Source organism: Puntigrus tetrazona, chromosome 16 (genome assembly GCF_018831695.1).
Source record: "Puntigrus tetrazona isolate hp1 chromosome 16, ASM1883169v1, whole genome shotgun sequence".
Classification (NCBI taxonomy): Eukaryota; Metazoa; Chordata; class Actinopteri; order Cypriniformes; family Cyprinidae; genus Puntigrus; species Puntigrus tetrazona.
In genome coordinates, this window is record NC_056714.1 from 27,879,977 (window position 1) to 27,895,266 (window position 15,290).

General features: G+C 43.0%; 1 pseudogene; it reads right to left on the minus strand.

The window, feature by feature from the left end:
- Positions 1 to 860: 860 nt before the first annotated feature.
- Positions 861 to 4,388, minus strand: LOC122360682 (annotated as a pseudogene).
- Positions 4,389 to 15,290: the final 10,902 nt, after the last annotated feature.

Below are 15,290 nucleotides of genomic sequence, written 5' to 3' on the forward strand. Positions count from 1 at the left end.
GAGATACATTTTTATGTAATACTTAATAAATATATACGATCATGGCAGGTTTCCAACAGTTTCAGTGCATCTTTTGTATTATATTAATTTGCATATAATTTTATATTAACGTTTGCAACTACAAACTGGATCTAAAGGTTGCAGCTTAGTCTTAATGATTTTTTTGAGGATCCAAATACATAAATTGCATGCCATGTTCTCAACACATTAGGCGTTTTAAAAAACATTTTAATGCATCTCACTGCATCTTAACCTAATTGTGAAAATTATATTAAGCATCTTAAATCTTAGCTTTTTTATTTTAATGTTTAAATCAAACCAACTCAAAAAGGTTTTAGTAAATCAGAAGGCCCGAAAAATCAAAATATCAAAAATGTGTCTTGTAAATGTGTGAACATTCATATCCTCAGATGCAAAACACACTAGACTGCAAACAGGCTTGTAACAACTTTTTATTTATTAGAAATAGAAACTGAAATTATTAAATTGCATAAGTATTCATACCCCTATCTGGCATATACTATACAGTTAAACCAATAGACATGAAGAATACACCAATAGATTTGCAGAAGGCCACTTAAGTGGTTGATAGTGGTCTTATATCAATATAACATTTTTCTAATGTCATTAAAGGCACAACTCATCCCCAAATACAAACTGAAACTTTCGTTTTGTGGACATTGTATTATCAAAATAACAATTTTCCAGAGGCTACAGCATTGTGTATCCTATTGAGTTTTGAATGGCCTTTCCAGACTATAAAAGTAATTAAAAAAAAAAAAAGAATCTTCTTCACTTATTAGTAAAGTGTGTGTATATCAGAGACATAAGTTATGTGTGAAATAATTTTTAAAAACTGCTGCTCTTTCAACTTTATTTGCAACCAGTTGGTAACTCTATGCATGTATACATTTTTCATTAGTTTTCAACAGTTTTTCATTGTTGTACAAAGGAACACTTAGTAGAGAAGCTTAAAAAAAACATTAAAAGATGAAAAGGGTTGATGCCAGTGCTGAAGTCATTTATTTTTATATAAGTAGCCCCAAAGAACACAACAAAAAATTAACAAAGTAATAAAAAAGTAACACCCGCTATTGTAAACGAAGAAAGATCAACGATGACACTTTTGTAAAAGGAAAAAACAAATCTAATTTAGCAGTGTTGTGAATGGAGCTGATCTGCTTTAAACCATTTCACTCCGATACTGAGACACAAAATGCCATTGCATTACAGAGAGTAGGTTTGATTATTTTTGTGTGTTTATCTCGTCACACGGCACCAGCGGCGGCGTCTTCCAGCAGCGGCTTGTCAAGTTCTGGATCCTCCACCGACTGAAAAACCCCAAACAGACAATCATGAACACAGAAGAGTCCTCTGATCACGGTGGGTTTGACTGATTGATTGTTTTAAAGTACCTTTTCATCTTCCTCCTTCTTGCACAAAGCTTTCCCGGTCAACACGCAGAAACTGATGCTCACGCAGATCTGAAGGACCGACAGCACTATCATCATGATATCTAGTCCTCTGAGGACCATCTAGAGTGTGGTAAAAAGAGTAGAGCGTCAACTTAATAAAAAAAGGAAAATCATCTATTAAGCCCTTTAAGACATTTACAATAAATGAATAAAACAGCAGCTGCCCTTTATGCTTTCCCTCAGAAACCGGCTTTTTGCAAAAGTTCTTAAAATGTGGGTATGTTTGGAAGACGATTCGATCTGCTGTAGCTAGTCTTACATTGGCTAAAGACAAGAAAGATAATCATTACCTTGGTAACATTCCTGTAGTACAGACACAGCTCTCTTCTCCGATTTCCTTCAGGACCATAAGCATAGACGTTGTAATTTTCACAGCTGTACCTTGTATGCATATTTGCCATGTCCACTGTGTACAGTACAACAGCTGTGATAGCGAATGCAGCACTGACTATATTTAGAATGATCCCATTTCTCAGCTGTAAAAAAAAAAAAAAAAATTTAATAATATTATATATAATTTTATATATATGTGTGTGTGTGTGTGTGTATATATATATATATATATATATATATATATATATATGTATATGTGTGTGTGTGTGTGTGTGTGTGTGTATATGTCACGTCTTTTGACTTTTTATTGTTTTTGTCGTGTGCCATGTGTTCCGTTTAACCTACTTTTAGTTAACTGTCTTCAGCTGTGTATAGTTAATTTAGTCATTTACCCGGTGTATTTAAGTCCTGTGATTTCAGTTTTGTTTGTCCGATCTCGATCTATTTCTATTTGCGTGTGGCTTTATTTTACCTTTATGCTAGTTGTGTGCTCTCCTGCTTACCACACCCACATGATATATATATATATATATATATATATATATATATATATATATATATATATATATATATATATATATATATATATATATATATATATATATATATATATATATACAAACCAGCAGAAACACAAATGCCTTTAATAGACACTTACCAGACAAGAAGAGGAAAACTTCGCCATGAGGATGCATACGATTCCAATTACAATGGACTATAATAATAATAATAATACAAAATGAGCATATCAGTACTTTTTAACCGGCATTGCACAATATTAATTGATTTCTAAACATAATAATTATCAAAATAAGACTTGTCGTACCACACTACCAATCCAAAAGGGCACGTTGGCCATCGATACACGTTCAAGTAAAACCCGAGACTTATGAACACAATCCCCACAACAATATTGAGGACGCCAATTATCATGTGCACAACCTATGGAACAAAAGAACAATACGGTTAAGAACATTCCAGTTTTGTGCTCTCATTTTGCTGTCAGTGTGGACAAACATATAAACGAGTATTTGCTCAATGTTTTCAAAATACTTCTTTTCTAGTTGTATAATTAGTCAGATATTCCAAAACGAACACTATTAGCTAATCCAAAACCTGCACATAATGTTTCTGTACGGAGCTCCTTATAGGCGACATAGTTACTAAGGGAAAAATGAGAGGAAATACGGTATTTCAGCAGTTTTGCTTTTTCTCTCAAACCTTTTCCTCCCCCCAAGACACTTTGCGCTTGCTTATCCACCGATATGCATTCCTCTTACGCCATGTTCTTTCCGTCACAAAAGAATGAAAGCTTGTTTTTGCCATGGAAAAAAAGAAAAATAAAAGTAATAGAGACTCCTTATCTTACAATTCTGAGTTTATACCTCATAATCTTTCTCAAAATGGTCAACTCTGACTTTCTGTTTTTGTTTACAAATAAAAATAATGAACTGCCAAATTTGTCTTACAATACTTACAAGACTCGCGTTTTTTTTTTCTCCTTGCATCTAGGTTTTTAACGTAAAAAATGGTAATTTTGACTTTTGTCTCACAGTTCGTAATTTTCCAAATGCAAGATTTTCCAACTTTTTATTTTCATCTTGTTTTATCATTTTTCATTTTTATCCTGTGGTGGAAACAAAGCAAAGCTTCTTGGGTGAACGCACAGGTGAATAAATGCAAAGTTTCTTAGTGAAAAACAACATTTTACTAAAACCATGTCCCTTAGGGGGGGCTCCATAAGTTTATGAAAATAATAATAAATTCTACTAACATTATGAAACGTAAAAACATTGTATGCAAAAAAAAACTAAACAATCCAAAGTGCCTGAAAATATGTATTTCGGAATTAATGTAAATGTCTGACTCACTCCAAAAGCTGTGTGGACGTCCTTCAGCTTCCCTTTCATACCCTGAGATACAGAGCACACTGGACTGTAGCACAGAAAGCCCAGAATCTGACACAGTACGGGCCATTTGCTCTTTGGGTTTGAGGTGACGCTGATGACCGTCAGTCCTTCACCCTGAGACACCGTCACGGTCATGACGAAGATGGGAGCGATGGACTCAAACCTTCCAGTAGATAACAATGGCCAAACCTGTTTGTTAAAAGCATGAAATAATAAGAACAGCAAATTATTATTATTAGGAAAATCTGTTTTCAAGTGCGTACCATAACAGAAGCAGGGGAAAAAAAGAACTTTTGGGTTTTTGGGTGATAGCACACAAATGTAATATTCTACACAGCATGCTTGATTATCAAAACAGCATTGCTGACTTAAGTTTTGCCGCCTACATAAAAGTTTTACGTAGGTGCCTACTTGAAATAACAATACAAAAAATCTAGTTTCCTATAAGGAAGTTTTGGTGGCAGCCTGTTTGTTCAGTTGTTCACCACATTTTATACTTTCTGCTCTTTATCATTTTTGATTTACGAGTATATTAAATTACTGAAAGAAATCTTGAGGAATACCACGTTACCTTTAACTCACCTTTCGTGGCTCGTCTGAGGCTCAGTGCAGAGGAGAGGAAATTTCACGACGCTTTTGGAGAATTTTTTTTTTTTTTTTTTTGAAGGAGGAGTTTAAATTTTTCCCTGCAGTGACTTCCTTGTGAACTGTAAACAAGTATAACAGGTATTTTGTTAACGAATTCGTGTGCTGTTTAGTAGGCCTGCTCGAAGACGTGAGACCTTAACAATAAGAAATGCTTCTTGCCTTCACTCCACGACGTTGAAAATCCTGTGAACGAAAGATTTTCAAAGAACCTAAGGTTTCTGTAAATGATTGTGTCACATCTCTGGACTCTTTTTGTTATTGTTTTTGTCTCGTGCCATGTGCTCCCTGTGCCCTGCCTTCCCTCCATGTTAATTATATCATTTTCTTCAGCTGTGTCTTGTTCATTTAGTTAATTTCCTCGTGTATTTAGTCCTGTGTGTTTTGAGTTCACGTTGTCCGATCGTCAATGTCCCTACGTGATTTCTGTCCTGCCTGCTTGCCTGCTTGCCTGCTTGCCTGCCTGCCTGCCTGCCTGCCTGCCTGCCTGCCTGCCTGCCTATTTCATCCCTACGTAGATTAAAACACTTTATTTTCATTTATACTCGTTGTTTGCTCTCGTGCTTACCACACACGTGACAGTACGATCTGACCACAAAAGTAAATAGCGGCGTATTTCCCTTTTATTTTTTTTGTTGTCAACGATTCCCCTTATGACGACCCCAACTTCCTCATCCTCCTGCTGGAGCAGGAGGATCGCTCTCTCAAGGGCTATACAAAGGACTTCCTCGCCCTCGTGAACGACTTGCGCTACCCGGACAGCTTCCTCTGCTCGATCCATTTCCCAGGACTAAACACCACCACACGAGCGAAGCTGTCCGGAGACGGCCCTCGAGAGAGCATCGCCGCTTACATCGAGTGGGTGCTGGTGTCCTGCAAATCGTCAATGACTGTTGCGCTGGAGGACAACGACACCAGCCCCACTCAGGATCCAGAGCCCAGCTCATCCCTGTGGGATAATTTATGTAGTGAAGCTACATAATAATGTTCCACAGTTGGAGTCCCCGATACTGTTTCGGTCCAGCAGGGGGCACTGTGGGGGAGAACAATAAAGGAGGGCTAAGTTGAAAGTCATGAAGAGTTTGTGTGCTGTTTTACTCACATTATACACTAGATAACACGACATGGTGTCAGAGTACGATACTCTAAGAGGCTTGCAGAAGTTTTTTTGAAGCGCTGGTGAAGTTATAAGTTGTAAGTGAAGTCGCGAAGTCATGGAGCAAGCGGCAAGAAGTCAACAAGCTCCAGGTGATGCAACAGCTGGGGGGGGAGAGAGCTGCCCACGCCGGGCCTGTGTGCTACATTTAGCATCCAGCCACCTGAGCCATTCAACTTCACCAAACCCCACGAATGGGAAAAATGGATTAGACGGTTTGAACGTTTCCGTCAGGCCAGCAATCTTCACACTTCCTTGCAAGACAATCAAATAAATACTCTCATGTACTGTATGGGCGATGAAGTGGATGATATTTTAAAAGGATTAAATTTGACAAACGAACACATGCAGCAATACGACACAGTGAAGGAGGGGTTTCACACATTCTTTGTAAAGAAAAATGTCATCTACGAAAGGGCACGCTTTAATATGAGAAAACAAGGGGAAAACGAGTCGGTCGACTCTTTCGTGACTGCATTGTTTTCCTTGGCAGAGCACTGCAAATATGGACCATTGCATGACGAACTCATCAGGGACAGGTTAGTCGTTGGTTTGAATGATTTACGTCTGTCAGAGCGAATGCAGCTAGATAAAGATCTAACGCTGGAAAAAGCTATTGACATGGCAAGACAGACCGAAGCAGTTAAGCAGCAGCAGAGTAACCTGCGTGGTGAATGTGCTGCTAAAACACATGGCTCTGTAGACAGAATCATAAGCAGAAACAAACCATCTCACAACAGGCAAAGAGTTAAAAGCGGCCATGGAGCTAAAGAAAAATTTAAACAGTCACAGTCAAGATGCCATAAGTGTGGAAAAAGCCTATTTCACCCAAAAGCACATTGCCCTGCAAATACAGTACTGTGTCATGCCTGTGGGAAAAAGGGTCACTACCAAAAAGTTTGTGTTTCATCCAGAAAGGTGAACGAGATCCAAGAACAGGACCCTGGAATATTTTTAGGCACTGTTATCGCGGAAGGGGACCCCTGGCTAATTGATATCAAAATTAAAGATTGTGAGGTGCAGTTCAAAATTGACACAGGTGCTGATGTCACTGTTATGCCAGACCACATGTTCCGTGACATTTTTAAGGACGGTAAGAAACCTGCACTCCAGAGAGTGACTAAGCCCCTACTTGGACCTGGGTGTGCACCGCTTAATGTGATTGGAGTTTCAAACATGCTACTTCAGAAAGGTGACAAGCATATACTAGAGGAAGTGTATGTTGTTAAGAGTCTGCATTCAGCACTGCTAGGCAGACCTGCCATCACCAAACTGGGACTTGTCACACGTGTTGATGACAAAAGCATACACACTTTGCAAGAACGTTATCCAAAGTTGTGCAGTGGGCTAGGACTGTTACAGAGATCGTACACTATTAAACTGAGCCCTGGAGCTGTCCCATATTCGCTCAAAACTCCACGGCGCATCCCTCTTCCACTCATGCCAAAAGTTAAAAAGGAACTACAACGCATGGAGAGTTTGGGGGTCATAAGCAGGGTTGAAGAACCGACTGAGTGGTGTGCAGGCATTGTTGTAGTGCCTAAAAAAGTCAGGCGTCGACTTAACAAAGCTAAATGAATCGGTGTGAAGGGAAAAATACATTCTTCCCTCTGTTGAACAGACCCTCGGACTGTTAGCGGGAGCTACTGTTTTTAGTAAGCTCGATGCAAACATGGGATTTTGGCAAATCCCTCTAGCTGAGCAGTCCGCCAAGCTGACAACTTTCATAACACCGTTTGGGCGGTACTACTTCAATCGACTGCCCTTTGGTATCGCATCGGCACCTGAACAGTTCCAAAATCGTATGGTAACTGAAGTCACTGAGGGTCTGGATGGAGTGGTCTGTCACATGGACGATGTAGTTGTGTGTGGGCATTCTCAAGAGGAGCATGATACACGCCTTCACGCGGTACTGCAAAAGATGGAAAATGCTGGCGTTACCCTCAACTTAGACAAATGTGCCTTATCACAGCATGAAGTCAAGTTTCTCTGACATATTATCTCAGACTCAGGAGTGTAACCAGACCCAGCTAAGACTGTTGCCGTTCAAAAGATGCCTGAGCCACCAAACATCAGCGAGCTCAGGAGCTTTCTTGGGATGATCAACCAGCTGGGAAAATTTATCCCCCATCTGGCTGAAAAAGATAAACCCCTCAGGGATCTTCTGTCCAAGAAAAACAGTTGGTTCTGGGGGGAAGCACAAGTCAAAGCTTTTCAAGATCTGAAAAAAGACTTGTCATCTGCACCAGTACTGACTCTGTACGATGCAAATAAGCCAATCAAAGTATCCGCAGATGCATCATCGTATGGACTGGGTGCAGTCCTACTGCAATGAGAGGGTAACGACTGGAGGCCTGTTGCCTATGCATCGCGGTCTTTAACCCCTGTTGAGCAAAGATATGCGCAGGTAGAAAAGGAGGCCCTTGGGCTGACCTGGGCATGTGAGAGATTTCGTGACTTTTTGATTGGCCAACACTTTTTGATGGAAACTGACCATAAACCCTTACTGAGTCTTTTAGGTGGTCAAGAACTGGACGCCTTACCTCCCCGCATCCAAAGCTTCCGGATGAGATTGATGCGTTATTCATACGAGATGTCACATGTTCCTGGGAAGAGCCTCTGGACTGCAGACACTGCTGTCAAAGAGAACACGGATGATGAGCTCATGGAGAGCACTAACATTTATGTGGACAATATTGTGGAGCATCTCCCGGCAAGCCAATCATTCCTGGACAACCTGAGAGAACTCCTCAAATCAGACAGTGTGTGCACAAATGTCATGAGAATGTGTCAAGAGGGTGGCCCGAGTCTGGTCGTTGCACTGGGGCTGAGAAACTCTACTGGTCTGAACGAGCTTACCTGTCAGTCCACGATGGTCTTCTTCTAAAAGGTACAAGACTTGTTATTCCCTCTGCATTTGCGAAATGATGTCTCTCGCAAGGCTGCACGAAGGACACCAAGGAGTGGCTAAATGCAGGGAACGCACGGCAGAGTGTGTGGTGGCCAGGACTTAATCAGCAATTGAACAAGCTGGTCTTGAAATGCCACGCCTGCATCAAAGAGCGCACCAATCACACTGAACCGTTGATCCCAACAGAGTTTCCTGAGAGGCCCTGGCAAAGCTGGGGACAGATCTGTTTGTCTTGGAAAAGGAAAACATATCTTTTAGTTGTGGATTACTACTCTCTGTATATGTTGAGGTGGCAAACCTTTCACTCACCAGCTCTGCAGATGTCATTATGCACCTGAAATCTATTTTCGCACGTCACGGCATTCCAGAGACTGTAGTGAGCGACAATGGGCCACAATTTTCATCCAGCACTTTCACAGAATTCGCAGCTACTTACGGATTCAAACATGTTACCAGCAGTCCAAAGCATCCATGTAGCAATGGAGAGGCTGAACGGGCTGTACATACTATAAAACAACTTTAAAAAAAAACACAAGATCCTTACTTTGCTTTACTGTCGTACAGATCAACTCAGCCCAGCTGCTAATGGGACGCCGTCCTCGAACCACTGTGCCAACTCTTCCCAGTTTGCTGGATCCTTCCTTACCTGATGGCACCACTGTACGTGCTCGGGAAAATGAGAAAAGAAGTGCAGATATGAGATGTTTCAATAAACGCCATCGGGTGCAAGACCTCCATAAGCTCTCACATGGTGATCAGGTGTGGGTCACGGATCAAAAGGTGTCAGGAACTGTGGTGAGAGAACATTTCATGCCACATTCTTATCAGGTGGATGTGCCTCAAGGTGCTGTTCGTAGGAACCGTCATTTCCTTATTCCTATGAATACAAAGGAGGGTGATTGTGACACAATAGTTGGTTCCCAGTTGACCAAGAATATCACAGAGACAAAAACACCTTTGACACCTCAAACATGTCCTGCCAGTCCCAAAGGAGCAGTAACCAGAACCAAATCTGGGAGAGCAGTTGTGAAACCGAAAAGGCTGGATTTATAGTAATTTTGTTGTAGTCTTTAAAGACAGTTTTCACAGTGACAGGAGCCCCCGAAGAAGAGGGGGAGAGTTAAAACAGTTGTTGTAATGTGAAAAAAAAACAAGAGGTGTAATTGGTGGTAATATGTTGTTCATAACCTCAGATGTGAACACTTTTTAAGGCAGTGTTCATCATTATAAAACATGTTGGTTTACATTGTTGTGCTGTGTTCTAAGGATCTCTGGTAAGAGCAAAATACCAGTTATTTTTTGTTTCATTGTTTTCTCTGTGTTAAAAAGGGAGATGTGGGATAATCTATGTAGTGAAGCTACATATTAATGTTCCACAGTTGGAGTCCCCGATACTGTTTCGGTCCAGCAGGGGGCACTGTGGGGGAGAACAAAGGAGGGTTAAGTTGAAAGTAATGAAGAGTTTGTGTGCTGTTTTACTTACATTATACACTAGATAACACGACAATCCCTTCACGAGTACGTCAGACCAGGTGCGTGAGCCAGCAACAGAGCTCGCCGCAGGGGAGACAGCCGACTGCAATGAGAGCACGGAGTGGAGCTCCGCCCACTGCACATCGGTTGAGGATGAGTTGATCATCCACCTGGGGCTGCTGGATCTACAAGAGGAGCTGGACGATGGACATAGACTGGGCACCTCCCCTGTATCCTGAGTCCGTAAGCCCGCTGGTTCCGCCCAGCCGTCCCGTAAGCCTGCTGGTTCCACCCAGCCGTCCCGTAAGCCCGCTGGTTCCGCCCAGCCGTCCCGTATACCTGCCTCAAGGGTGCACCCAAGAGACTGTTCCCCGTGTGCTCCGTCCCGTTCCAGTGCCCGCGCCACGTGCGCTCCGTCCCGTTCCAGTGCCCGCGCCACGTGCGCTCCCTCCAGTGCCCACGCCTTGTGCGCTTCCAGTTTTCCCACCCTCCCACACTGGTCATACCACGTCGATGGATCCCAGCAGCCCCTGTGCTCATCCTCAGCTCACCAACTGCTCCCTCGCCTCGCCGCCCTGCCTCCGAGTCCCGGACTCCATCTCGGCTCGTAGACCCGTTGGCTCCCCATGGGCTCCTAGCTCCCTCATCTCCACCGTGGTCCATCGTCCCTCCAGCTCCGCCTTGGTCTGTTGTCGACCATCCGTTGCTTCGGGATTCCTCTCCTCCGGCTTCGCCTCGTCCCTCCATCCCACCGGCTCAGTCAGGCTCCTCCTTCCCTCCCGCTTCACCTCAGTCCTCTGTCGCTCTGGCTCCGCAGCGTCCTTCCTGTCCCCCGTCTCCGCATCATTTGCCGAAGCCTGCGGCGTCGCCTTGGACCTCCAGCGCCTCGGCGTCACCCTGGCTCTTCGGCTCTCCGCCTCCGCATCAGTCTTCTTCACCACCTGCTCCACCGTTGTTCGACCCCATGGAGTCGATGGCTGTTCCTCCTCCATGGCACCTCTCTCCGTCGGCTCCACCGTGGACCACCATAGCTGAGCTCTGGATCTCCTCCTGCTCCGGACTCCTCCTGTCTCCTCCCTGGCTCCTCCCTCCATCTGTTCCTCCCTGGACTCCAGGTTGTCTGCCCCCTCCTGGGGGCCGTCCTCCACTGAAGATCCTGTATCCCCAGTTCCTAGTCATTTTGTTTTTGTTGATGTTACTCTTTAGGTGCGAGGACGCACCTTCCGGGGTGCCCTGCCTTCCCTCCATGTTAATTATATCATTTTCTTCAGCTGTGTCTTGTTAATTTAGTTAATTTCCTCGTGTATTTAGTCCTGTGTGTTTTGAGTTTACGTTGTCCGATCGTCAATGTCCCTACGTGATTTCTGTCCTGCCTGCCTGCATTTATATTGTTTATTTCATCCCTACGTAGATTAAAACGCTTTATTTTCATTTATACTCGTTGTTTGCTCTCGTGCTTACCACACATGACAGATTGATTTCTGTAGGCATGTAAACAGCGCCGTCTATCTGCATATTGGAATTACAGGAGTAAGAGGTTTATATAATGCGTACATTTAGACCTCGTTGCACAGACAGGGATAGGGTGAAACCAGGATTAGGCAATAGTTTCATTAGAACAGTAAAGTGGGTTTTTTTTTTGTTGTTTTTTTAAATAAAAATGCTGCATTTTGATTTTTACATTTATAAACAACAACCTTGACAAATCAGCCAGTGCGATTTTCTTGCTTTTTAGATTTTAATCTCGTCTATGAAAACAGGAGGTATTTTTTTTAAAGGTTAAAGTAGCTTTAATATGCACTACTACATTTGGCAATGAAAGCCTTAAGACGCTATTGTCATGTGTTTTCGCAATTAATTAGTTTAATTAGTTAGTTAGTTAATTAATTAATTAGTTTTTATTTAAATAGTTTTTTTTTTGGCAAATTGCAAGCTTTTACAACTAATTTAAAAACATGATTACTATAGTTAAATGTAAATTGTGGTAACTACTAATGAACCATAATTTTGATACACTAACCATAGTTTAACCAAAGTAATTGTTGTAAAGCTATAGTTATACAAATGGAAATCAATACGGCAAAAAATATATATAAATAAATAAATAAATATATATATATATATATAGTTACTACAAGTTTATTATAAAACCATGCAAACTTACTGTTAGTTTGGTTATCGCACATGCATTAGACCTAAATATTTTTCGTTCATTTTTTTTGCTTTGCCTTCTTTAGCGTCAACAAAATGTTCTTCCTGGCACAATAAAATGTGAGAATCTTAAACTGTATATATTGGAAAGATTTTGTGTTTTTCTCGCTCTTTCGAGAATACAAAAAGTGATGTCAATCTCACTCCACACTGCCAGAGGGCGCTGTGGAACATTGCTGTGTTTTTGTAGTATTGTTAATAATCTAAAGAAACTATAAACTCACCTTGAGTGGCTCGTCTTTGAGTCTCGGTCCAGATAAGTGGAGATGATTTTTAAGGTGGAGTTTAAATTTTTCCCAGCACTTCCTCTGTAAACAGGTATAACAGGAATGTTGCTCATGATTAAATTATTGTTCAGCAATATTATTATTAAGCAATGTTGTTAATAATATTAAATGTTATGCTATTTACATTCCACAATGTTGAAAATCCTACAAAATAAAGGGTTTCAGGGTCAATCAGTGAGTAAGAATGTGCACACCTACTGCAATGACAGCAGGAGATACATTTTTACTTAATAAATATATACGATCATGGCAGGTTTCCAACAGTTTCAGTGCATCTTTTGTATTAACTTAATTTGCATATAATTTTATATTAACGTTTGCAACTACAAACTGGATCTAAAGGTTGCAGCTTAGTCCTAATGATTTTTTTGAGGATCCAAATACATAAATTGCATGCCATGTTCTCAACACATTATGCGTTTTAAAAAACATTTTAATGCATCTCACTGCATCTTAACCTAATTGTGAAAATTATATTAAGCATCTTAAATCTTAGCTTTTTTATTTTAATGTTTAAATCAAACCAACTCAAAAAGGTTTTAGTAAATCAGAAGGCCCGAAAAATCAAAATATCAAAAATGTATTTTGTGGCAGTCTTGTAAATGTGTGAACATTCATATCCTCAGATGCAAAACACACTAGACTGCAAACAGGCTTGTAACAACTTTTTATTTATTAGAAACAGAAACTGAAATTATTAAATTGCATAAGTATTCATACCCCTATCTGGCATATACTATACAGTTAAACCAATAGACATGAAGAATACACCAATAGATTTGCAGAAGGCCACTTAAGTGGTTGATAGTGGTCTTAGATCAATATAAAATTTTTCTGAATGTCATTAAAGGCACAACTCATCCCCAAATACAAACTGAGACTTTCATTTTGTGGACATTGTATTATCAAAATAGCAATTTTATCTTATTTTTCCAGAGGCTAGAGCATTGTGCATCCTATTGAGTTTTGAATGGCCTTTCCAGACTATAAAAGTAATAAAATAAGATTCATTCATTCATTCAGAAGATTCATTCTTCTTCTTATTAGTAAAAGTGTGTATATCAGAGACATAAGTTATGTGTGAAATAATTTTTAAAAACTGCTGCTCTTTCAACTTTATTTGCAACCAGTTGGTAACTCTATGCATGTATACATTTTTCATTAGTTTTCAACAGTTTTTCATTGTTGTACAAAGGAACTGTCACGTTCCCCGGACTCTGTGTTTATGTTTTCGTTTCGTGCCATGTGCTCCCTGTGCCCTGCCTTCCCTCTGTGTTAATTATGTTATTGTCATCAGCTGTGTCTCGTCAATTACCCTGTGTATTTAAGTCCTGTGTTTTGAGTTCTGTTGGTCCGAGCGTCAAGGTCCCTACCCGATGTCCGTACCTGTATCTACCTGCCTGCCTGCCTGCCTGTTCTACCTGCCTGTTCTACCTGCCTGTTCTACCTGCCTGTTCTACCTGCCTGTTCTACCTGCCTGCCTTTTTTTGTATCTTTATTTAACCATTTCAAGATTAAATCCTTTTATTTTCATTTAATCTCGTTGTGTGCTCTCGTGCTTACCACACAACCGTGACAGAACGCTTCGGACCCACAAAAGTAAATAGCGCGTATTTTCCCCTTATTTTTTTTTTTTTTTTGCCATGTTTGCCCAGTTCAAAGACCCAAACTTCCTCATCCGCCTGCTGGAGCAGGGGGATTGCTCTCTCGAGGACTATACAGAACTATTCCTCGAACTGGCCAACGACTCCGCTACCCGGACTGCTCTCTGCTCGAACTCTATTTCCGCGGACTTAACACCTCCAGCCAAGCGCAGCTGTCCGGGAGCGGTCCTCGAGAGAGCCTCGCCGCATACGTCGAGTGGGTGCTGGTGTCCTGCAAATCAACCATGATGGTTGCGCCTGAGGACAACGACACCAGCCCCACTCCAGATCCAGAGCCTAGCCCATCCCTTCACCGCATGGTCGGAGCCCAGCCTGAGCCCACCGCTGACACGGGGCGGAGTCGAGCGTGACCACGGACCCATCGTCACAGAGGCGACAGAGCCGTGGAGCGTAACAGGACCCGAGCCGATATCGTCAGACCAGGTGCGCGAGCCAGCAACGGAGCTCCCCGCGGTGGAGACAGCCGTCTGTCAGGAGCGCGGGTGGAGCTCCGCCCACTACACATCGGCTGAGGATGAGCTGATCATCCACCTGGGGCTGCTGGATCTGCAAAGGGAGCTGGATGATGTGGATTTGGACTTGGACTTAGACTGGGCACCTCCCTGTATCCTGAGTTCCTGTTCCCGTTCAGCTACCCAGTAAGCCCGCTGGTTCCGCCCAGCCGTCCCGTTAGCCGCTGGTTCCGCCCAGCCGTCCCGTTAGCCCGCTGGTTCCGCCCAGCCGCCCCGTTAGCCCGCTGGTTCCGCCCCAGCCGTCCCGTTAGCCCGCTGGTTCCGCCCAGCCGTCCCGTTAGCCCGCTGGTTCTGCCCAGCCGCCCCGTTAGCCCGCTGGTTCCGCCCAGTCGCCCCGTTCCAGTGCCCGCGCCACGCGGCGCTCTGTCCCGTTCCAGTGCCCGCGCCACGCGGCGCTCTGTCCCGTTCCAGTGCCCGCGCCACGGCGCTCTGTCCTCCGTTCAGTGCCCGCGCCACGCGGCGCTCTGTCCCGTTCAGTGCCCGCGCGCACGCGCGCGCTCTGTCCCGTTCAGTGCCCGCGCCACGTGCGCTCTGTCCCGTTCCAGTGCCCGCGCCACGTGCGCTCTGTCCGTTCAGTGCCCGCGCCACGCGCGCCTGTCCCGTTCAGTGCGCGCGCACGTGCGCTCTGTCCCGTTCCAGTGCCCGCGCCACGCGTGCGCTCTGTCCCGTTCCAGTGCCCGCGCCACGTGCGCTCTGTCCCGTTCAGTGCCCGC